Source organism: Centroberyx gerrardi, chromosome 23 (genome assembly GCF_048128805.1).
Source record: "Centroberyx gerrardi isolate f3 chromosome 23, fCenGer3.hap1.cur.20231027, whole genome shotgun sequence".
Lineage (NCBI taxonomy): Eukaryota > Metazoa > Chordata > Actinopteri > Beryciformes > Berycidae > Centroberyx > Centroberyx gerrardi.
In genome coordinates this window covers 4,616,470-4,641,347 of record NC_136019.1, presented here as the reverse complement: position 1 = coordinate 4,641,347, position 24,878 = coordinate 4,616,470, and the positions used below count along the sequence as shown (strand labels likewise).

General features: G+C 44.8%; 1 protein-coding gene and 10 non-coding genes across 11 annotated transcripts in view; 1 reads left to right on the top strand and 10 right to left on the bottom strand.

Annotated features, from left to right (window-relative positions):
- The window catches only part of col4a6 (collagen, type IV, alpha 6), a 444,271-nt gene that overhangs the window by 243,470 nt on the left and 175,923 nt on the right, over positions 1 to 24,878 (top strand). The window lies entirely within an intron of this gene.
- Positions 16,921 to 17,084, bottom strand: LOC144537981 (U1 spliceosomal RNA). Its single transcript, XR_013503991.1, has one exon. It is a non-coding gene; the product is annotated as a U1 spliceosomal RNA (small nuclear RNA).
- LOC144538006 (U1 spliceosomal RNA) lies at positions 17,768 to 17,931 on the bottom strand. The gene has a single exon (XR_013504016.1). It is a non-coding gene; the product is annotated as a U1 spliceosomal RNA (small nuclear RNA).
- Positions 18,642 to 18,805, bottom strand: LOC144537983 (U1 spliceosomal RNA). The gene has a single exon (XR_013503993.1). It is a non-coding gene; the product is annotated as a U1 spliceosomal RNA (small nuclear RNA).
- Positions 19,516 to 19,679, bottom strand: LOC144537984 (U1 spliceosomal RNA). Its single transcript, XR_013503994.1, has one exon. It is a non-coding gene; the product is annotated as a U1 spliceosomal RNA (small nuclear RNA).
- On the bottom strand, positions 20,363 to 20,526 carry LOC144537985 (U1 spliceosomal RNA). The gene has a single exon (XR_013503995.1). It is a non-coding gene; the product is annotated as a U1 spliceosomal RNA (small nuclear RNA).
- On the bottom strand, positions 21,237 to 21,400 carry LOC144537980 (U1 spliceosomal RNA). The gene has a single exon (XR_013503990.1). It is a non-coding gene; the product is annotated as a U1 spliceosomal RNA (small nuclear RNA).
- On the bottom strand, positions 22,111 to 22,274 carry LOC144537993 (U1 spliceosomal RNA). Its single transcript, XR_013504003.1, has one exon. It is a non-coding gene; the product is annotated as a U1 spliceosomal RNA (small nuclear RNA).
- LOC144537988 (U1 spliceosomal RNA) lies at positions 22,958 to 23,121 on the bottom strand. The gene has a single exon (XR_013503998.1). It is a non-coding gene; the product is annotated as a U1 spliceosomal RNA (small nuclear RNA).
- LOC144537991 (U1 spliceosomal RNA) lies at positions 23,832 to 23,995 on the bottom strand. The gene has a single exon (XR_013504001.1). It is a non-coding gene; the product is annotated as a U1 spliceosomal RNA (small nuclear RNA).
- LOC144537979 (U1 spliceosomal RNA) lies at positions 24,679 to 24,842 on the bottom strand. The gene has a single exon (XR_013503989.1). It is a non-coding gene; the product is annotated as a U1 spliceosomal RNA (small nuclear RNA).

The following is a 24,878-nucleotide window of genomic DNA, read 5'->3' as shown; positions in this document are numbered from 1 at the left end:
TAAGATTTAAACGTCTTTATTAACAGTTCTTTAACCTCAATGGGTTCTTCTGAATATGAATTGTCCTGAACATGAATGGAACATTGAAGAACATGAACTGTTCTTCTGAACATGGCTTCTCTTGCCTACTCCTTGCTGCTAGAGACCTGGCAGTAGTCATAGAAACAAAAAAAACAAATGACATCATATAGAAATATATGTAGTGTTCATCGTGTGAGGCAATGCAAATAGCGCGATGCAAATAAAAAATAATGGCCCACAAATAACGGTGCGACCCTATAATTGGTCCGGGTTACCGGGGACTGTTATCGCCGACGGACAGGTGTCGCTATGTGACTGCAGACTACATTAGGCTACACTTTTCTTTTATCCCGCCGCGTACGCATCACTTTGATTTATTTTGTCAGAGAGAGACATATATACGTATAATGTCCCGCTGGGCAGCAACTTAAAAAACTTTTTTTTGGAAGTGTTGTGAACACAGCGCGCTGGGACGAATGTCCGCGTGTGCCCAATAGAAACGAGGCAGCCAGCCAGGCACGGAAGAAAACTCTCCATGGCAACGCTGCTGTAACTTTCACTCATTGAGAAATGTTTCTCTGCTTGCATCAAGCCCGGTCGATGTCCCACCCCCGAGAGCCATATACCCCACCGTGATTGGTAGGTTCGTTCAGCTCCGCACACAATACTGTAAAGTGCCATCCATATAAAACTCGCGGGCCGCACTAACATTAAACTTTCATATTAAGGTGGGGGCCACAAAATATCGTCTCGCGGGCCGCAATTGGCCCGCGGGCCGCGAGTTTGAGACCCATGCTTTAGGCAGACACACTTTTTGCTTTTGGCAACAGCACAGTTGATTACATGGTAACTCATTTAGATAGTTTCTCTCTCAGTGCATTTATAGTTAAACCACTGACCCCTCTGTCCGATCACCGCCAAATCACCTTGTTTCTTATAAGAACAGAGACTACCAGTATCACACCTCCACAGCCCAGCAAGCTGTTCAGTATCAGAAAAACATACAGATGGGCCCAAAACAGCACACAAGAGTTCCAGAAAGCAATCTGCACCCCCCAAATTCAGACACTATTAGACACCTTTCTGGACACCACATTCGTTCCCACTAAAGAAGGCATCAATCTAGCAGTTAGAAATATTAATCACATCATTATAGAGACAGCCAAAACATCCAAATTAAAACAATCAAAAAACAAACCTAAAAAACCCAAAGATGACTATTGGATACAGAATGTCAAAAAATTAGAATAGAGCTTAGGAAATTATCCAATCAAAAGCACAGAGATCCAGGTGCAGATTTACGCCTTCTTTACTGTGACATGCTTAAACACTATAAACGTACAAGGCACAATACACACACAATCAACTGACACTAATTGAGGAGTCCATTAATACAAATCGTTTTTGGCAAAAATGGAATACTCTCAATAAAACAAAATCAGAAGAATTGGCAATACAAAATGGAGGCATATGGATTGACCATTTTAAAACCCTTTATAAGACAGTACCAATCAGGACAGACCCAAATCAAACCCATATCACTGAAAAACTAAATGAGTTAGAATTGGCAATAAAAGATAATCGGAATCCCCTGGACTCCCCCATTAGCAGGAACTAAAAGGAAAACTCTGTGCTCTAAAAGCAAATAAAGCAAGCGGACTTGACGGCATCCTGAACAAGATGCTTAAATGTACAAGTCATAAATTCCAACTGATCATTTTAAAACTATTCTATTTGATTCTGATTGTAGGTTACTTCCCTGACATCTGGAATCACAGTCTCAACACACCAATTTTTAAAAGTGGAGATAAATTCGACCCTAATAATCACCAAGGCATTTGTGTGAACAGTAATCTGGGAAAGGTTTTTTGTAATATTATCAATTTGAGACTTATAGACTTCCTTACCAAGCACAATGTCTTGAGTAAAAGTCAAATTGGATTCATACCAAATCACCGCACTTCAGATCATGCTTACACCCTACACACTAATTGACAAACATGTAAATCAAAACAAAAACTAAATATTTGCTTGTTTCATAGATTTCAAAAAGGCGTTTGATTCAATTTGGCACAATGGTCTATTTTACAAAGTTATTGAATCTGGTGTAGGGGGTTGATATAATCAAATCAATGTACACAAACAACAAGTGTGGCATAAAAATTGTCAACAAAAGGACAAACTTCTCTCAGGAGCGCGGCGTGAGGCAGGGCTGCTGTCTGAGTCCGACCCTATTTAACATTTATATTAATGAATTGGCAACTGTCCTTGAAAAATCGACAGCACCCGGTCTCACACTGCACGACTCAGACATCAAATTCCTGCTGTATGCAGACGACCTGGTTCTGCCGTCTCCTACTGAACAGGGTTTACAGCAGAACCTGGACTTGCTGCAGCAGTACTGCCAGACCTGGGCCCTGGCAGTAAACATGAATAAAACCAAAATCATGATTTTTCAAAAACGATCCAGATCTCAGGGAAACAAACATAACTTCACACTAGGGACACACAAATTAGAGAACTGTTGGGAATATAATTATTTAGGTTTAAAATTGAGTTCAAGGGGAAGTTTTAATCCAGCAATAAATGTACTGAGAGAGAAAGCTCGCAGGGCATTTTATGCAATAAAACGTCAAATTTGCATCCAAATTCCAATTCGAATGTGGCTCAAATTACTTGAATCCGTCATAGAACCAATTCTTCTTTATGGAAGTGAGGTGTGGGGCCCTCTTGCTCTACAAAAATTGACCCAATGGTACAAACACCCAACTGAAATCATGCATCTAGAATTCTGCAAAAGTATCCTGCAGGTCCACAGGAAAACTACAAACAATGTCTGCAGAGCTGAATTAAGCCTTTTCCCATTATTCCTAGAAACTCAAAAAAGAAAAATTAAATACTGGCTCCATCTCAAAAATAGCAACTCACACTCCTATCACTACAAAGCCCTGCAATGCCAAGAGCTGAGCAACAACAAGTTATGCATGACAAGAGTCCCCTCATTCAGCTGGTCCTGATGCTGTGTTCTGATCCTGTTCTGCCTCAGGACCAGTCTGACCAACCAATTAGAATCAACCAAATTATAACACAACAAAAACAAAACTACATCACCTATTGGAACACACAAACATGAGCACAAAGCAAAATGCAGTGCTGTCTGGCCCTAAAAAGACAGTACACCATGGCAGATTACCTGTCCATGGTGACTGACATTAAACTCAGAACCACATTGACCAGGTACAGACTCAGCCAGCACAGCCTGGCCATCGAGACAGGCCGCTACAAGAAAACATGGCTGCCCAAAGAAAATTATATGGAAAAATATTATAACAAATTTAGACATAAACATCGTAATTTTGATAACATGACAAATGAAAGCAGAATACCAATCCTGTTAGGGGAATACAGAGAGAGCAACACACTGGCAGCAGATTATGTTTCTGCCTGCCAGACTCTGAGGGACAGAGAGTGACCACACACACACACACACACACACACACACATAGCTATTGACAATACCGTTACTGTTACCATTCTACTGGTTTATAACTGTTACTTCCGATTGTTAGTGATTGTTATTTTAATCTAAATAGACCTAATCATTCTTATTCCTACTTGTTATTCTGTTATTTGACCTTAGGAATGTGCTTTGGCAATACTGTACTGTATATGGTCATGCCAATAAAGCCTCTTTGAATTTAATTGAATAAAGAGGGGGTATTTTTCACTTTCTCATGTTCTGTCATTACCTGGTGTCTATGAAACAATCTGTAAAGGTTATTTTCATTAAAAAAAAATGTTTAGAAATGTTTTGTATAATTGATTTTGCAGTGCTTCTCCTCTATCCAGAAACTTACAGGTAATTTCAGGGACTTGGCACACAAGCAAAATGAGCCAGATTGGTTAATTCCACAAGTCGAGTGTCTATGTATAGATCAAGGGTCTAAAACCAGTTTGAGATTATATAAGCACAGACCACAGTCAGGACAATTAAACTGAATACTCTACATATTCAAGATGAGTACACAAGAAACAGACAGATGTTTCAGGTTAGGGTTAACCCTAACCCTAACCCTTCAGATGTGTCAAACAAACAAATCCAGCAGCAGAGAATAGAAGCCATCAGCATGCACCACCTGTTACCAATTAACTTCAATTAACAGTCACATCTCTCTACTGGACCCTGGTAAAACATCTGATTATAGCATCACATAAATCCAGCATGTTATAATTTTTAGATTACAATTTACAATTCTAGAAGTTACATAGGTAAGTTTACAGAAAATTTGGTATTAAAAAAGAGAAAAAAAGAAAGTGTCCTACATACACATTCAGTCGAGACTTTAAAAAAACAAACAAACTACAGGATCAAAATCTTAATGGTTTATTTCCCAGTTAGGAACTATGGCAAAACCACAAAACTTAAATAAATAGAACAGTGTTTCCAACTCCAATCAATGTTCCTGGATGGTCGGAGTGGCAGCCATTTTTATGTGTACTGCTGGGCTAGCTTCCGCATGAACTGACTTACGGCAAGTCTGAGGCAAGAGATTTTGCAGCAAGGACCAAAGCACTGGCTTTGCAGCTGAATTAAGTTTGGCAAAACAACAAGACAAAATTACATGAATCGATAGATCAAGTCACATAATGATAATAGGCATGTGGGCCTACATAAAATATGCTTATGTTTCAAAGAAGTTAAAAAGGAGAATATATTTTTAGCATTTTACAAATTACCTATGAGGAATTTTTCCTTAAAGGATCATTCATAAAAAAACATTGTGCATTAAGTCAATTTTTTTCAGTATCATATATCTTATCTCTATGCATGTAATCTTTCACAGAATATTTAAATTAATTACAGATTCAGGTGTAACAGCAAAAATGATTAAAACTCAACAATTTTCTGTATTTCCAAATCCCCTCTTTAAACCCAACCCTAACCCTAACCCTAACCCTACTATCCACCACTCTTTATAGGTCTGCCAAACAGGGGTTTAAACAGTGGCGGCTGGCCCACTGGAGCTCAGGGGGCAGCAAATATGGGGGGCAAAAAATATATATATTTGTTTTTAAGAGTTGAATCTCTAAGAAATACACATTTTAAACGGTTTACTCTACAGGAAAAGCTTCATATCAAGCAGGTTGGCCCGGACAGACCCGATATCACTATCAAACACCTGAGTATTCCGCCAAAGCTGGTATGGGAACAAGCACACATCCTGTACAGACCCATGGGGCGTGTGTACAATTCAACTCAATTCAATTCAATTCAGTGCATTGAAGCACTGTGACATGGTTATCGGTTAAATAATTCCACTAACGTAAATACCACAAGGTAAAAATGTTACCTACCTTTAAAGTTTGTAGGGCAGCAGAAGACGAGCTATCAGGTTACTGTTTACATCCCGGTACTAACTAATCATGGCTGTGTGGCTGCTCCATTCGCAACACAGCATTTTGTTTCCATTCCTCTGCTGATGGCCAAGGTGACTTGTGGACTATTTAGGACTGTTAATTTATTTTAAAAATGTTAAGAGTTTTCCTATAATAATTAAATCGCCAATTAGGAAATATGACTTAATTTCGCTATATCAAACTAAGAGTGAATTTATAATTTCAACTAATACATAGTAGTAGTTTGTATTATCGTTTGTTTTGTCAATCAATGAGAGCCATATAGTCCGGCCCCACTTAGTCAGCTGATTAGTCAGCTTAAAGACCGCCACTGGGTTTAAGTCAAGTCAGACTTTATTTATATAGCACATTTCATGCACAAGCAGCTCAATGTGCTTCACAGAAAAGTAATTAAAAACATTAGTAATAAGTAAAATAGCAATAAAAACCACACAACACAAGACAGATCAATACAAAGGATAATAAAACAATAAAATAATACTACAAGAGCAATAAAATATGAAATATGAATAAAAACAATGATAAAATAACATAAGATGGATGTAACAGTAGTAACAATAATACAAGAGTGCAATATATAGGCTCTAATCAAAGGCTCTGGAGAACAGGAAGGTTTTGAGGTTACTTTTAAAAGAAGTTAAGCTTGTCGCACACGTTAGATCAGCTGGCAGCTTGTTCCAACAGCTGGGAGCGTAGTGACTAAAGGCCATATCACCAGATTTGGATTTTGTTCTTGGGACAACTAAGAGGTTACAGGCAGATGTTCTGAGAGACCTAATTGGCTCGTATTTGACAAGAATATGGGAAATGTAGAACGGAGATAGGCCATTTAGTGCCTTATACACAAGTAGCAGGATCTTAAAATCAATTTGTGATTGTACAGGAAGCCAGTGCAGTGATTTCAGAACAGGTGTAATATGGTCTGTTCTCTTTGTCCTCGTCAACACCCTGGCAGCTGCATTTTGAATGAGCTGCAGCTGATGTATGGTCTTTTTAGGTAGACCACAGAAGAGGACATTACAATAATCAAGTCTCCTGGTAACAAAGGCATGAACAATTTTTTCAGAATCTGCATGCGATAAAAAACCTCTTATATTTTTGAAATGTTCTTAAGATAATAAAAAGCTGTTTTGGTAATGTTGTTTATGTGGCTGTCAAAGTTCAGATCACAGTCTAGAGTTACACCAAGGTTTCTGACCTTCTCACTGTTCTTGAGAGAAAGGGAGTCTAGATAGGCGGTAACTTATTGTCAGCGTGCTTTATGTCCTACTACAAGTATCTCTGTTTTGTCCTTATTCAACTGAAGAAAGTTTTGCGACATCCAGTTGTTTATGTCATCTATACAATTGATACGTGTGTCAATGGGACTCAGATTTCCCGGTGACAATGAAATGTATAGCTGAGAGTTATTGGCATAGCTATGGTAGCATATGTTGTGTTTTCTTATAACCAGACCAAGAGGGAGCATATAGAGGTTAAATAATAGGGGTCCAAGAACTGACCCCTGTGGAACCCCACACAGTATGTTAACTTTCTCTATGCCACACACACTTGCCTCCCCAAGTATTGAGGCGATTTGGGTGTCCAGCGGTGTGAGCTCGGGTGTGCCCCTGCCCCCACCAGTAGCAGACACGCTCTGACGGTGGGATGCAATTCTTTTTTTTGCCTCCACCTTCAGATCTGAAAACGTTTTCTTTATTTCTGGTACTGTCCTGTCTGTCGCACTCACTGCATTCACCACAGCAGCAACATGTTGCCACTCGCTGCATTTTCTCCCCGCTGCTGTGGCTACCAAACAATATATTCTTTCTGACCTCCACCTCACCCACAAGCACCTCGATTTCTGTCTCAGAGAAGTTCCTTTTCTTCGTCTTCCTCTCAGTTGTTGCCATGATTCACCGTAAGGTACCATTGATCAGGAGGCTCATTTATATGCATCAATATTCATGTGGGGATTTGCATTGACCATTTATGGTTGGATTTGGGCGTGTATGGGGCGGGATATGAGGCTGATCCACGTGCGCACATGTCCCAGGTGGACTGTGATTTATAAAGGGAAAATTGACTGCAGGTGTGCGTTCCTGCCAATATCCAGCAACTTCGCACAGCCATTGAAGAGGAGTGGACCAACATTCCACAGGCCACAATCAACAACTTGATCAACTCTATGCGAAAGAGATGTGTCGCACTGCATGAGGCAAATGGTGGTCACACCAGATACTGATTGGTTTTCAAAAAATGCATATCTGTAGCCCTAGTAATGTGAGATCCATAGTTCAGTGCCTAATAAATGTTTTTTTTCAAGATAAAACTGCACATTTTAGAGTGGCCTTTTATTGTGACCAGCCCAAGGCACACCTGTGCAATAATCATGCTGTTTAATCAGCATCTTGATATGCCACACCTGTCAGGTGGATGGATTATCGGCAAAGCAGAAGTGCTCACTAACACGGATTTAAACACATTTGTGAACAAAATTTTAGAGAAATAAGCCTTTTGTGTGCATAGAAAAAGTCTTAGATCTTTTATTTCAACTCATGAAAAATCGGGAGCAAAACCAAAAGTGTTGCATTTATATTTTTGTTCAGTATATATACACAATTCTTTCACAAGAAACAATTAAAATTTTTCAATTTTTAAAAGTTTATTAAGTGCATTTCAAAGATACAACATAGCAGATATCAAAATCTGTCCCCGACAATGTACATTATAATTCCAAATGCAATACAGTACAATAAAATGCAATGTGTTAAAAAATCGTACACTGTAATTACTGACTATATACAAAGATTTGATTCAAAATCTATATTGGCAATGCAATTCAAAAACTAAACCATACTGTATAATAAAGGGCAATGCAATACCGTTCAGACAATCTTACAGTGTATAATTGTTTACATATACTTATTATAAATCTACAAAAAATAATTACTAGGAACCTTCCACATTTGCAATTTTTTTTTTGTTTTCTTTGCATGATTTTTCCTTCAGGATGTAGTCTCTGAAAATGTTCAACATGCTTTTTTATAACAACTTCTTTTGGGACACAGTACTTTTTAAACACCCATACATTTCTGGCTTTCCACAAGCTTTCTTTGACACAATTTATAATTACCCACCATTTGTTCACGTTTGCTGGGGGTGTGCCTTGTACAAACCCATATGCTATGTCATCATAGCTCAACGGGGCCCTGTACAGGTCCTGCAGCCAGGGAAATACTAGCGACCACACTCCTTTGGCAAAAGGGCAAGACCAAAACAGGTGGACAACAGATTCATCGACACCACAAGTCGGTCTAGGGCAACTGGCACTGTGAGTGCAGTGTCTCCTCTCAAGAAAAGCTCTCGTAGGCAAACACTGATGGGCGATTTGCCAGGCTAAGTCTTTGTGTGTGTTGGTCAATATGTTGTTGTTGACATTAGCCCAAACTCGTTTCCATCTTTCCTCTGTCAGTGTGCCCACAGGAGCTAGTCTTGATAGCTGAGGGGACAATACCTTCTCAATATATGCTCTTGATATTTTGTCTGGTGGGATTACTGCAAGTCCCTGTGTTAAGATTTTGCTTACCATGCTATAGACTGGTGGGCAGCTTTCTGCATACGGCACACTTAAAGGTGGTCTTCTGCCCCAGGCAGTCAGTATGTTACGCCCTACCCACAGGTTTGCAAAATGGGTCCAAATAGGGCCTTTTTCCCTGCTCAGGCAGGCTTTCAAGATAGGGGTTAAAAACATGGCTTTTAACTTCTTTTTTAACCTTCTACCTCTGGGACTGCTTTACCTCCTTTGGCCACAGGCCTGTACATGATGTCTCTTTTCAATTTCTCATGTTGGCTTCCCCAAATAAAATGAAAAATGGTCTTTCTAAGTGACACCATGACCTTGTGGGGGATGGGGAAAGTTGCCGCCAGGTATGTTAAAGAGGCCAGGACTTCTGCTTATACGACCAAGACTTTCCCAGTAAGTGAGAGCTCTCTGTCCTGCCACTGCATTAGCTTGCTTCTTAATTTTGGCAGTTTGGAATCCCAATTACAGGACTCCATGTTTTGTGTTGTCAATGGGTTCCTGCCAGTTGAGGTGGAGAGTCTCACTTTTGTCCTTGTTGACCTTTGTGCCCGAGGCCAAAGTGAAAATCTCACATAAGGCCAAAGTTTCCCTGACTGACCTGTTGTCAGAGAAAAGCAGGGTTAGGTCATCCATAAAAAGGGACAATTTTGCCTGCCTACCTGTGCTACCTGGCACTGGTATCCCTTTGATGTTCCTGTTGTTCCTTAAAGCACAGGCCAGGGGTTCAATGGCCAAGATGAACAGGATGGGGGAAAGTGGGCAGCCCTGCCGAACACCTGATCGTATATCTAAGGGGTCTGTGCTCTCTCCATTCACCATCACTACACTGTTACACCCTGTATATAACAAGTCTACCCACCTCCTAAAAACCTGACCAAAATTCAGATGGGTGAGGACGGCCTTGAGATAGTGATGGCTAACACTGTCAAACGCTTTCTCCAAATCCAAACACAGGACACATAGGGGGAGGTTACGGTCTTGGCAGTAGAGGTAGGAGTCTCTGACCAGGGCTAGACTGTCAGACATGGACCGACCCGGGACACCACAGGTCTGGTCAATGTCTACTACCCTGTCTACTATGGGTTGAATTCGGAAAAATAAAGCCTGTGACAGTATCTTGGCATCTACCTCCAACAGTGTCAGAGGTCTCCAATTCTTCAGGTCCTCTTTTTGTCCATTTTTAAACAGGAGAGAAATGGAGCCTTTCTGCAGTGATGGGGGTAGTAGTGTGCCTCTGGAAATACCCTCTTTGAACACCTCTAAAAGGGGGTCTTTGAGCTGGTCCCAGAAGGTGGCATAGAATTCCTTAGGTAAGCCATCTACACCTGGAGTCTTGTTATTCTCCATACTCTGCATTGCCTTAGTTAGCTCAGCAGTTGTCAAGTCCTCCTCTAACAGGTCTCTGGCTGTATTGTCAAGTTCAGTGGTTAACTGGGAGAGAAAAAAACTGATTGTGTCTTTGGATGTCTCTCTTTCTTGATAGAGATTGGAATAGAAGGACTTGACAACGCCAAGGATATGTTGAGTGTCACACACCTCTTTCCCCTCTTGGTCTAGCACCGATTGTATACAGTGTTTTGACTTTGCCAGTTTTTTGAAAAAATACCGGGTACATTTTTCATTCTCCTCTAAATGTTGTATTCGACTTCTTGTAAGAAGACCTCTGCTTTTTTCGTTAGCTAGTCTCATCATTTCCTTTTTAAGTTTAGAAATGTCTTCCCCCACATCAAAACCAGAGAGGGCAAGAAGGTAGCAGCGCTGAAGTTTTCCTTGAAGTCTACCTTCGAAAGCATGCTTCTTGGCTGCAGCCCTCTTACCCTCCAACATGAAAAAGGACCTTGATCTCTGCTTTATGTCTTCCCACCAGTCCCCCACAGATTCATACATAAACTGCAAGGATTTCCACTGTTTTAATTTGATTTTGAATTTTGATACTACATTGTTGTTTTCTAGTAGGCTTGTATTCAATTTCCAGGGGCCTGGACGAGGTTGAATTATCCCTGGAATGTCAAGGGAGCAGGTGAGTTTTGAATGGTCTGAGAAAGGGACTGGTGTTATGAAGCAGTCTAATGGAATCACCCCCAATAAGGTGAAAAGGAAATCAATACGGGAGAAGGTTCTGCCGTTTGACCATGTGAAACCTGGGGTTAGGGTGTTTTTAAACCTAAAGGTATCTGTCAAGTTGCAGTCTTTAATTAGATTACCCAGTACATAAGAGCAGGTGTCCAGCCTAACAGTGGTGGCAGATGTAGACAACCGGTCCATTCTGTTGACAATGCAGTTGAAATCACCTCCAATGACAACCTCCCACCCTCTTTTTTTTGAAAAGACTATAATTGTCCTTATAGGGAATATTGCACTCTTGTAGAAGGAATATGTCACCAGTACCATCGTACAAATGGTCAAAAACAGTCTGGCACTTAACAGGGTCATTAAGGCCTCTGGTGTTGAGGGTAACCATTGAGAGGGGGGCCATGAGGGGTTTGTAAGGGGAAGGGTAGTCAAGGCCAATACTGTTATTTGCAGTTTCCAAAGTCTCCTGATGTCTCCTGTTGGCGCTTCTGGGATGATATCTGGCACACTGGTGAGCTGTCCAAGAACAGGGGCAGGGACTGAGGCAGTTCCTCGGCCACCTCCAAAAGCTCCCTCGAATCAGGGATGTTGGGGCGGCCTTCTGGGGTTGGTGGGAGGTCAGCCATCATGACCTCCAGGAGGTCTCTGCAATCTTTGGCAGAAATGGCAGTGGAATTTGCAGGAATAGGTCAGGCGGTTGGGGCTGAAGGGCAGCAAGGAATTTCTGTCATCCCCGGGAATGTCAGCTGGATCGGCACTCCAGTCCAACAGCTCACCCTTGCTGAGCTGCCTGCTCCTCTTTTGTTATTGGGACTCTTGCAATGGCAGTAGGCAACTCCACTTGGTCATCCAGGACTGGCTCAGCTTGATGGTTGTGGACCGCTGGGTACCCTGGGTGAACCAATTTTCAATTTTTAAAAGTTTATTGAGTCCATTTCAAAGGTACAACAAAGCAGATAACAACATCTGTCCCCAACAATGTACATTATATTACCATTCCAAATGCAACACAGTACAATAAATGCAATACGCTAAAAAAACGTACACTGTAACTATTGACTATATACAAACATTTGATTCAAAATCTGTATTGGCAATGCAATTCAAAAACTAAACCATATTGTATGATAAAGAGCAATGCAATACCGTTCAGACAATCTTACAGTGTATAATTGTTTACATATACTTATTATAAATCTACACAAAATAATTACTAGGAACCTTCCACATTTGCAATTTTTCTTTGTTTTCTTTGCATGATTTGTCCTTCAGGATGTAATCTCCGAAAATGTTCAACATGCTTTTTATAACAACTTCTTTTGGGACACAGTACTTTTTAAACACCCATACATTTCTGGCTTTCCACAAGCTTTCTTTGACACAATTTATAACTACCCACCATTTGTTCACGTTTGCTGGGGGTGTGCCTTGTACAAACCCATATGCTATGTCATCATAGCTCAACGGGGCCCTGTACAGGTCCCGCAGCCAGGGGAATACTAGCGACCACACTCCTTTGGCAAAAGGGCAAGACCAAAACAGGTGGACAACAGATTCATCGACACTACAAGTCGGCCTAGGGCAACTGGCACTGCGAGCGCAGTGTCTCCTCTCAAGAAAAGCTCTCGTAGGCAAACACTGATGGGCGATTTGCCAGGCTAAGTCTTTATGTGTGTTGGTCAATATGTTGTTGTTGACATTAGCCCAAACTCGTTTGCATCTTTCCTCTGTCAGTGTGCCCACAGGAGCTAGTCTTGATAACTGAGGGGACAATACCTTCTCAATATCTGCTCTTGATATTTTGTCTGGTGGGATTACTGCAAGTCCCTGTGTTAAGATTTTGCTTACCATACTATAGACTGGTGGGCAGCTTTCTGCATACGGCACACTTAAAGATGGTCTTTTGCCCCAGGCAGTCAGTATGTTGCGCCCTACCCACAGGTTTGCAAAATGGGTCCAAGTAGGGCCTTTTTCGCTGCTCAGGCAGGCTTTCAAGATAGGGGTCAGAAACATGGCTTTTAATTTCCCTTCTATCTCTGGGACTGCTTTACCTCCTTTGGCCACAGGCCTGTACATGATGTCTCTTTTCAATTTCTCATGTTAGCTTCCCCAAATAAAATGAAAAATGGTCTTTCTAAGTGACAACATTACCTTGTGGGGGATGGGGAAAGTGGCCGCCAGGTGTGTTAAAGAGGCCAGGACTTCTGCTTTTACGACCAAGACTTTCCCAGTAAGTGAGAGTTCTCTGTCCTGCCACTGCATTAGCTTGCCTCTTAATTTTGGCACTTTGGAATCCCAATTACAGGACTCCATGTTTTTTCCCATCTGGACTCCCAACACCTTGATGGTGTTCTCCCTCTCTAACAGGCCCAGGTCTTCAATGGGTTCCTGCCAGTTGAGGTGGAAAGTCTCACTTTTGTCCTTGTTGACCTTTGTGCCTGAGGCCAAAGTGAAAATCTCACATAAGGCCAAAGTTTCCCTGACTGACCTGTTGTCAGACAAAAGCAGGGTTAGGTCATCCATATAAAGGGACAATTTTGCCTGCCTACCTGTGCTACCTGGCACTGGTATCCCTTTGATGTTCCTGTTGTTCCTTAAAGCACAGGCCAGGGGTTCAATGGCCAAGATGAACAGGATGGGGGAAAGTGGGCAGCCCTGCCGAACACCTGATCGTATATCTAAGGGGTCTGTGCTCTCTCCATTCACCATCACTACACTGTTACACCCTGTATATAACAAGTCTACCCACCTCCTAAAAACCTGACCAAAATTCAGATGGGCGAGGACGGCCTTGAGATAGTGATGGCTAACACTGTCAAAGGCTTTCTCCAAATCCAAACACAGGACACATAGTGGGAGGTTACGGTCTTGGCAGTAGAGGTAGGAGTCTCTGACCAGGGCTAGACTGTCAGACATGGACCGACCCGGGACACCACAGGTCTGGTCAATGTCTACTACCCTGTCTACTATGGGTTGAATTCGGAAAAATAAAGCCTTTGACAGTATCTTGGCATCTACCTCCAACAGTGTCAGAGGTCTCCAATTCTTCAGGTCCTCTTTTTGTCCATTTTTAAACAGGAGAGAAATGGAGCCTTTCTGCAGTGATGGGGGTAGTAGTGTGCCTCTGGAAAAACCCTCTTTGAACACCTCTAAAAGGGGGTCTTTGAGCTGGTCCCAGAAGGTGGCATAGAATTCCTTAGGTAAGCCGTCTACACCTGGAGTCTTGTTATTCTCCATACTCTGCATGGCCTTAGTTAGCTCAGCAGTTGTCAAGTCCTCCTCTAACAGGTCTCTGGCTGTATTGTCAAGTTCAGTGGTTAACTGGGAGAGAAAAAAACTGATTGTGTCTTTGGATGTCTCTCTTTCTTGATAGAGATTGGAATAGAAGGAATTGACAACGCCAAGGATATGTTGAGTGTCACACACCTCTTTCTCCTCTTGGTCTAGCACCGATTGTACACAGTGTTTTGACTTTGCCAGTTTTTTGAAAAAATACCGGGTACATTTTTCATTGTCCTCTAAATGTTGTATTCGACTTCTTGTAAGAAGACCTCTGCTTTTTTCGTTAGCTAGTCTCATCATTTCCTTTTTAAGTTTAGAAATGTCTTCCCCCACATCAAAACCAGAGAGGGCAAGAAGGTAGCAGCACTGAAGTTTCCCTTGAAGTCTACCTTGGAAAGCATGCTTCTTGGCTGCAGCCCTCCTACCCTCCAACATGAAAAAAGATCTTGATCTCTGCTTTATGTCTTCCCACCAGTCCCCCACAGATTCATACAGATTCTCCCTCTCTAACAGGCCCAGGTCTTCAATGGGTTCCTGCCAGTTGAGGTGGAAAGTCTCACTTTTGTCCTTGTTGACCTTTGTGCCTGAGGCCAAAGTGAAAATCTCACATAAGGCCAAAGTTTCCCTGACTGACCTGTTGTCAGACAAAAGCAGGGTTAGGTCATCCATATAAAGGGACAATTTTGCCTGCCTACCTGTGCTACCTGGCACTGGTATCCCTTTGATGTTCCTGTTGTTCCTTAAAGCACAGGCCAGGGGTTCAATGGCCAAGATGAACAGGATGGGGGAAAGTGGGCAGCCCTGCCGAACACCTGATCGTATATCTAAGGGGTCTGTGCTCTCTCCATTCACCATCACTACACTGTTACACCCTGTATATAACAAGTCTACCCACCTCCTAAAAACCTGACCAAAATTCAGATGGGCGAGGACGGCCTTGAGATAGTGATGGCTAACACTGTCAAAGGCTTTCTCCAAATCCAAACACAGGACACATAGTGGGAGGTTACGGTCTTGGCAGTAGAGGTAGGAGTCTCTGACCAGGGCTAGACTGTCAGACATGGACCGACCCGGGACACCACAGGTCTGGTCAATGTCTACTACCCTGTCTACTATGGGTTGAATTCGGAAAAATAAAGCCTTTGACAGTATCTTGGCATCTACCTCCAACAGTGTCAGAGGTCTCCAATTCTTCAGGTCCTCTTTTTGTCCATTTTTAAACAGGAGAGAAATGGAGCCTTTCTGCAGTGATGGGGGTAGTAGTGTGCCTCTGGAAAAACCCTCTTTGAACACCTCTAAAAGGGGGTCTTTGAGCTGGTCCCAGAAGGTGGCATAGAATTCCTTAGGTAAGCCGTCTACACCTGGAGTCTTGTTATTCTCCATACTCTGCATGGCCTTAGTTAGCTCAGCAGTTGTCAAGTCCTCCTCTAACAGGTCTCTGGCTGTATTGTCAAGTTCAGTGGTTAACTGGGAGAGAAAAAAACTGATTGTGTCTTTGGATGTCTCTCTTTCTTGATAGAGATTGGAATAGAAGGAATTGACAACGCCAAGGATATGTTGAGTGTCACACACCTCTTTCTCCTCTTGGTCTAGCACCGATTGTACACAGTGTTTTGACTTTGCCAGTTTTTTGAAAAAATACCGGGTACATTTTTCATTGTCCTCTAAATGTTGTATTCGACTTCTTGTAAGAAGACCTCTGCTTTTTTCGTTAGCTAGTCTCATCATTTCCTTTTTAAGTTTAGAAATGTCTTCCCCCACATCAAAACCAGAGAGGGCAAGAAGGTAGCAGCACTGAAGTTTCCCTTGAAGTCTACCTTGGAAAGCATGCTTCTTGGCTGCAGCCCTCCTACCCTCCAACATGAAAAAAGATCTTGATCTCTGCTTTATGTCTTCCCACCAGTCCCCCACAGATTCATACATAAACTGCAAGGATTTCCATTGTTTTAATTTGATTTTGAATTTTGATACTACATTGTTGTTTTCTAGTAGGCTTGTATTCAATTTCCAGGGTCCTGGACGAGGTTGAATTATCCCTGGAATGTCAAGGGAGCAGGTGAGTTTTGAATGGTCTGAGAAAGGGACTGGTGTTGTGAAGCAGTCTAATGGAATCACCCCCAATAAGGTGAAAAGGAAATCAATATGGGAGAAGATTCTGCTCTTTGACCATGTGAAACCTGGGGTTAGGGTGTTTTTAAACCTAAAGGTATCTGTCAAGTTGCAGTCTTTAATTAGATTACCCAGTACATAAGAGCTAGCGTTCAGCCTAACAGTGGTGGCAGATGTAGACAACCGGTCCATTCTGTTGACAATGCAGTTGAAATCACCTCCAATGACAACCTCCCACCCACAGAAAACCAGAGTTTGTAGGATCTGTAAGGTCTCCAAGTGGCACAGCAACGCTGTCAAGTTTCGCGAAGAGTAAACTGCAAAAGTAGCAAACCCAATTTGCCAGGCCGGTGCGCTAGGAGGCGGCCCAGCCGACTGTTTGCCTCGCAAAGCGCCGGTCACAAACCCAACGCCCGCTGTCACCGTGGCTTCCATTCACTTCAACAAAACATCAGGGGAGAGCGCGAACGCAGTCCCCCACTACCAGAAATTATGCAGTCGAGATTCCCACATTTGGGGAATTCGCAGGGGTCAGCACAACCGGAGTGCAATGGCTGAGCCTCGCCCTGGGTGAACCACCTTCTTGATCATGGTATCTCCCCTGCCAGGTAAGTATGAGTTGCGCATGTCAGGGATGGGGGAGGCCTTCGCAGACATACCACTCTGGCTCAGGGTGCGTACAATGAATCATCACAGAGTCCTTGCGGAGCCTTTAACAGTAGCAGCAGCTCATCCTCATTTTGTACCACAGCCGCTGACAAGTTGCAAACAGAGCTGCAATTTGACTAGGATACATGGTACGCACGCTATTTCTGTTTAGGTTTTTCTATTTTTTTCCCATCACGCATTGCTCTACCAAACAACACGAAACTGGATCCAAAACCACTTGGCGACGTATTTTATCTCCGAAAAAGCAACGGCAGCCCAGCAGCAATTGCAACAAAGCCAAAAAGCACAGCATGCCAGCAATGAAAGAATGTTTAACACACATCTCTTAAATGGAGAAAGAAAAGATCAACAAACAAAGGGCACACAGTCATTTTGTCCCAGTCGATAGGGCACTACTACTGCTTCCTGTTTGTGACAGGATCGGCGTGGACGTGAACAACTTGCATCACAGCAAACCGCTGCACAGCAACGCTGTCAAGTTTCGCGAAGGGTAAACTGCAAAAGTAGCAAACCCAATTTGCCAGGCCGGTGCGCTAGGAGGCGGCCCAGCCGACTGTTTGCCTCGCAAAGCGCCGGTCACAAACCCAACGCCCGCTGTCACCGTGGCTTCCATTCACTTCAACAAAACATCAGGGGAGAGCGCGAACGCAGTCACCCACTACCAGAAATTATGCAGTCAAGATTCCCACATTTGGGGAATTCGCAGGGGTCAGCACAACCGGAGTGCAATGGCTGAGCCTCGCCCTGGGTGAACCACCTTCTTGATCATGGTATCTCCCCTGCCAGGTAAGTATGAGTTGCGCATGTCAGGGATGGGGGAGGCCTTCGCAGACATACCACTCTGGCTCAGGGTGCGTACAATCAATCATCACAGAGTCCTTGCGGAGCCTTTAACAGTAGCAGCAGCTCATCCTCATTTTGTACCACAGCCGCTGACAAGTTGCAAACAGAGCTGCAATTTGACTAGGATACATGGTACGCACGCTATTTCTGTTTAGGTTTTTCTATTTTTTTCCCATCACGCATTGCTCTACCAAACAACACGAAACTGGATCCAAAACCACTTGGCGACGTATTTTATCTCCGAAAAAGCAACGGCAGCCCAGCAGCAATTGCAACAAAGCCAAAAAGCACAGCATGCCAGCAATGAAAGAATGTTTAACACACATCTCTTAAATGGAGAAAGAAAAGATCAACAAACAAAGGGCACACAGTCATTTTGTCCCAGTCGATAGGGCACTACTACTGCTTCCTGTTTGTGACAGGATCGGCGTGGACGTGAACAACTTGCATCACAGCAGCCCGCTGCTTCAGAGTGTAGACCACAAACCGCTGCACAGCAACGCTGTCAAGTTTCGCGAAGGGTAAACTGCAAAAGTAGCAAACCCAATTTGCCAGGCCGGTGCGCTAGGAGGCGGCCCAGCCGACTGTTTGCCTCGCAAAGCGCCGGTCACAAACCCAACGCCCGCTGTCACCGTGGCTTCCATTCACTTCAACAAAACATCAGGGGAGAGCGCGAACGCAGTCCCCCACTACCAGAAATTATGCAGTCGAGATTCCCACATTTGGGGAATTCGCAGGGGTCAGCACAACCGGAGTGCAATGGCTGAGCCTCGCCCTAGGTGAACCACCTTCTTGATCATGGTATCTCCCCTGCCAGGTAAGTATGAGTTGCGCATGTCAGGGATGGGGGAGGCCTTCGCAGACATACCACTCTGGCTCAGGGTGCGTACAATGAATCATCACAGAGTCCTTGCGGAGCCTTTAACAGTAGCAGCAGCTCATCCTCATTTTGTACCACAGCCGCTGACAAGTTGCAAACAGAGCTGCAATTTGACTAGGATACATGGTACGCACGCTATTTCTGTTTAGGTTTTTCTATTTTTTTCCCATCACGCATTGCTCTACCAAACAACACGAAACTGGATCCAAAACCACTTGGCGACGTATTTTATCTCCGAAAAAGCAACGGCAGCCCAGCAGCAATTGCAACAAAGCCAAAAAGCACAGCATGCCAGCAATGAAAGAATGTTTAACACACATCTCTTAAATGGAGAAAGAAAAGATCAACAAACAAAGGGCACACAGTCATTTTGTCCCAGTCGATAGGGCACTACTACTGCTTCTTGTTTGTGACAGGATCGGCGTGGACGTGAACAACTTGCATCACAGCAGCCCGCTGCTTCAGAGTGTAGACCACAAACCGCTGCACAGCAACGCTGTCAAGTTTCGCGAAGGGTAAACTGCAAAAGTAGCAAACCCAATTTGCCAGGCCGGTGCGCTAGGAGGCGGCCCAGCCGACTGTTTGCCTCGCAAAGCGCCGGTCACAAACCCAACGCCCGCTGTCACCGTGGCTTCCATTCACTTCAACAAAACATCAGGGGAGAGCGCGAACGCAGTCCCCCACTACCAGAAATTATGCAGTCGAGACTCCCACATTTGGGGAATTCGCAGGGGTCAGCACAACCGGAGTGCAATGGCTGAGCCTCGCCCTGGGTGAACCACCTTCTTGATCATGGTATCTCCCCTGCCAGGTAAGTATGAGTTGCGCATGTCAGGGATGGGGGAGGCCTTCGCAGACATACCACTCTGGCTCAGGGTGCGTACAATGAATCATCACAGAGTCCTTGCGGAGCCTTTAACAGTAGCAGCAGCTCATCCTCATTTTGTACCACAGCCGCTGACAAGTTGCAAACAGAGCTGCAATTTGACTAGGATACATGGTACGCACGCTATTTCTGTTTAGGTTTTTCTATTTTTTTCCCATCACGCATTGCTCTACCAAACAACACGAAACTGGATCCAAAACCACTTGGCGACGTATTTTATCTCCGAAAAAGCAACGGCAGCCCAGCAGCAATTGCAACAAAGCCAAAAAGCACAGCATGCCAGCAATGAAAGAATGTTTAACACACATCTCTTAAATGGAGAAAGAAAAGATCAACAAACAAAGGGCACACAGTCATTTTGTCCCAGTCGATAGGGCACTACGACTGCTTCCTGTTTGTGACAGGATCGGCGTGGACGTGAACAACTTGCATCACAGCAAACCGCTGCACAGCAACGCTGTCAAGTTTCGCGAAGGGTAAACTGCAAAAGTAGCAAACCCAATTTGCCAGGCCGGTGCGCTAGGAGGCGGCCCAGCCGACTGTTTGCCTCGCAAAGCGCCGGTCACAAACCCAACGCCCGCTGTCACCGTGGCTTCCATTCACTTCAACAAAACATCAGGGGAGAGCGCGAACGCAGTCCCCCACTACCAGAAATTATGCAGTCGAGATTCCCACATTTGGGGAATTCGCAGGGATCAGCACAACCGGAGTGCAATGGCTGAGCCTCGCCCTGGGTGAACCACCTTCTTGATCATGGTATCTCCCCTGCCAGGTAAGTATGAGTTGCGCATGTCAGGGATGGGGGAGGCCTTCGCAGACATACCACTCTGGCTCAGGGTGCGTACAATGAATCATCACAGAGTCCTTGCGGAGCCTTTAACAGTAGCAGCAGCTCATCCTCATTTTGTACCACAGCCGCTGACAAGTTGCAAACAGAGCTGCAATTTGACTAGGATACATGGTACGCACGCTATTTCTGTTTAGGTTTTTCTATTTTTTTCCCATCACGCATTGCTCTACCAAACAACACGAAACTGGATCCAAAACCACTTGGCGACGTATTTTATCTCCGAAAAAGCAACGGCAGCCCAGCAGCAATTGCAACAAAGCCAAAAAGCACAGCATGCCAGCAATGAAAGAATGTTTAACACACATCTCTTAAATGGAGAAAGAAAAGATCAACAAACAAAGGGCACACAGTCATTTTGTCCCAGTCGATAGGGCACTACTACTGCTTCCTGTTTGTGACAGGATCGGCGTGGACGTGAACAACTTGCATCACAGCAACCCGCTGCTTCAGAGTGTAGACCACAAACCGCTGCACAGCAACGCTGTCAAGTTTCGCGAAGGGTAAACTGCAAAAGTAGCAAACCCAATTTGCCAGGCCGGTGCGCTAGGAGGCGGCCCAGCCGACTGTTTGCCTCGCAAAGCGCCGGTCACAAACCCAACGCCCGCTGTCACCGTGGCTTCCATTCACTTCAACAAAACATCAGGGGAGAGCGCGAACGCAGTCCCCCACTACCAGAAATTATGCAGTCGAGATTCCCACATTTGGGGAATTCGCAGGGGTCAGCACAACCGGAGTGCAATGGCTGAGCCTCGCCCTGGGTGAACCACCTTCTTGATCATGGTATCTCCCCTGCCAGGTAAGTATGAGTTGCGCATGTCAGGGATGGGGGAGGCCTTCGCAGACATACCACTCTGGCTCAGGGTGCGTACAATCAATCATCACAGAGTCCTTGCGGAGCCTTTAACAGTAGCAGCAGCTCATCCTCATTTTGTACCACAGCCGCTGACAAGTTGCAAACAGAGCTGCAATTTGACTAGGATACATGGTACGCACGCTATTTCTGTTTAGGTTTTTCTATTTTTTTCCCATCACGCATTGCTCTACCAAACAACACGAAACTGGATCCAAAACCACTTGGCGACGTATTTTATCTCCGAAAAAGCAACGGCAGCCCAGCAGCAATTGCAACAAAGCCAAAAAGCACAGCATGCCAGCAATGAAAGAATGTTTAACACACATCTCTTAAATGGAGAAAGAAAAGATCAACAAACAAAGGGCACACAGTCATTTTGTCCCAGTCGATAGGGCACTACTACTGCTTCCTGTTTGTGACAGGATCGGCGTGGACGTGAACAACTTGCATCACTGCAGCCCGCTGCTTCAGAGTGTAGACCACAAACCGCTGCACAGCAACGCTGTCAAGTTTCGCGAAGGGTAAACTGCAAAAGTAGCAAACCCAATTTGCCAGGCCGGTGCGCTAGGAGGCGGCCCAGCCGACTGTTTGCCTCGCAAAGCGCCGGTCACAAACCCAACGCCCGCTGTCACCGTGGCTTCCATTCACTTCAACAAAACATCAGGGGAGAGCGCGAACGCAGTCCCCCACTACCAGAAATTATGCAGTCGAGATTCCCACATTTGGGGAATTCGCAGGGGTCAGTACAACCGGAGTGCAATGGCTGAGCCTCGCCCTGGGTGAACCACCTTCTTGATCATGGTATCTCCCCTGCCAGGTAAGTATGAGTTGCGCATGTCAGGGATGGGGGAGGCCTTCGCAGACATACCACTCTGGCTCAGGGTGCGTACAATGAATCATCACAGAGTCCTTGCGGAGCCTTTAACAGTAGCAGCAGCTCATCCTCATTTTGTACCACAGCCGCTGACAAGTTGCAAACAGAGCTGCAATTTGACTAGGATACATGGTACGCACGCTATTTCTGTTTAGGTTTTTCTATTTTTTTCCCATCACGCATTGCTCTACCAAACAACACGAAACTGGATCCAAAACCACTTGGCGACGTATTTTATCTCCGAAAAAGCAACGGCAGCCCAGCAGCAATTGCAACAAAGCCAAAAAGCACAGCATGCCAGCAATGAAAGAATGTTTAACACACATCTCTTAAATGGAGAAAGAAAAGATCAACAAACAAAGGGCACACAGTCATTTTGTCCCAGTCGATAGGGCACTACTACTGCTTCCTGTTTGTGACAGGATCGGCGTGGACGTGAACAACTTGCATCACAGCAAACCGCTGCACAGCAACGCTGTCAAGTTTCGCGAAGGGTAAACTGCAAAAGTAGCAAACCCAATTTGCCAGGCCGGTGCGCTAGGAGGCGGCCCAGCCGACTGTTTGCCTCGCAAAGCGCCGGTCACAAACCCAACGCCCGCTGTCACCGTGGCTTCCATTCACTTCAACAAAACATCAGGGGAGAGCGCGAACGCAGTCCCCCACTACCAGAAATTATGCAGTCGAGATTCCCACATTTGGGGAATTCGCAGGGGTCAGCACAACCGGAGTGCAATGGCTGAGCATCGCCCTGGGTGAACCACCTTCTTGATCATGGTATCTCCCCTGCCAGGTAAGTATGAGTTGCGCATGTCAGGGATGGGGGAGGCCTTCGCAGACATACCACTCTGGCTCAGGGTGCGTACAATGAATCATCACAGAGTCCTTGCGGAGCCTTTAACAGTAGCAGCAGCTCATCCTCATTTTGTACCACAGCCGCTGACAAGTTGCAAACAGAGCTGCAATTTGACTAGGATACATGGTACGCACGCTATTTCTGTTTAGGTTTTTCTATTTTTTTCCCATCACGCATTGCTCTACCAAACAACACGAAACTGGATCCAAAACCACTTGGCGACGTATTTTATCTCCGAAAAAGCAACGGCAGCCCAGCAGCAATTGCAACAAAGCCAAAAAGCACAGCATGCCAGCAATGAAAGAATGTTTAACACACATCTCTTAAATGGAGAAAGAAAAGATCAACAAACAAAGGGCACACAGTCATATTGTCCCAGTCGATAGGGCACTACTACTGCTTCCTGTTTGTGACAGGATCGGCGTGGACGTGAACAACTTGCATCACTGCAGCCCGCTGCTTCAGAGTGTAGACCACAAACCGCTGCACAGCAACGCTGTCAAGTTTCGCGAAGGGTAAACTGCAAAAGTAGCAAACCCAATTTGCCAGGCCGGTGCGCTAGGAGGCGGCCCAGCCGACTGTTTGCCTCGCAAAGCGCCGGTCACAAACCCAACGCCCGCTGTCACCGTGGCTTCCATTCACTTCAACAAAACATCAGGGGAGAGCGCGAACGCAGTCCCCCACTACCAGAAATTATGCAGTCGAGATTCCCACATTTGGGGAATTCGCAGGGGTCAGTACAACCGGAGTGCAATGGCTGAGCCTCGCCCTGGGTGAACCACCTTCTTGATCATGGTATCTCCCCTGCCAGGTAAGTATGAGTTGCGCATGTCAGGGATGGGGGAGGCCTTCGCAGACATACCACTCTGGCTCAGGGTGCGTACAATGAATCATCACAGAGTCCTTGCGGAGCCTTTAACAGTAGCAGCAGCTCATCCTCATTTTGTACCACAGCCGCTGACAAGTTGCAAACAGAGCTGCAATTTGACTAGGATACATGGTACGCACGCTATTTCTGTTTAGGTTTTTCTATTTTTTTCCCATCACGCATTGCTCTACCAAACAACACGAAACTGGATCCAAAACCACTTGGCGACGTATTTTATCTCCGAAAAAGCAACGGCAGCCCAGCAGCAATTGCAACAAAGCCAAAAAGCACAGCATGCCAGCAATGAAAGAATGTTTAACACACATCTCTTAAATGGAGAAAGAAAAGATCAACAAACAAAGGGCACACAGTCATTTTGTCCCAGTCGATAGGGCACTACTACTGCTTCCTGTTTGTGACAGGATCGGCGTGGACGTGAACAACTTGCATCACAGCAAACCGCTGCACAGCAACGCTGTCAAGTTTCGCGAAGGGTAAACTGCAAAAGTAGCAAACCCAATTTGCCAGGCCGGTGCGCTAGGAGGCGGCCCAGCCGACTGTTTGCCTCGCAAAGCGCCGGTCACAAACCCAACGCCCGCTGTCACCGTGGCTTCCATTCACTTCAACAAAACATCAGGGGAGAGCGCGAACGCAGTCCCCCACTACCAGAAATTATGCAGTCGAGATTCCCACATTTGGGGAATTCGCAGGGGTCAGCACAACCGGAGTGCAATGGCTGAGCCTCGCCCTGGGTGAACCACCTTCTTGATCATGGTATCTCCCCTGCCAGGTAAGTATGAGTTGCGCATGTCAGGGATGGGGGAGGCCTTCGCA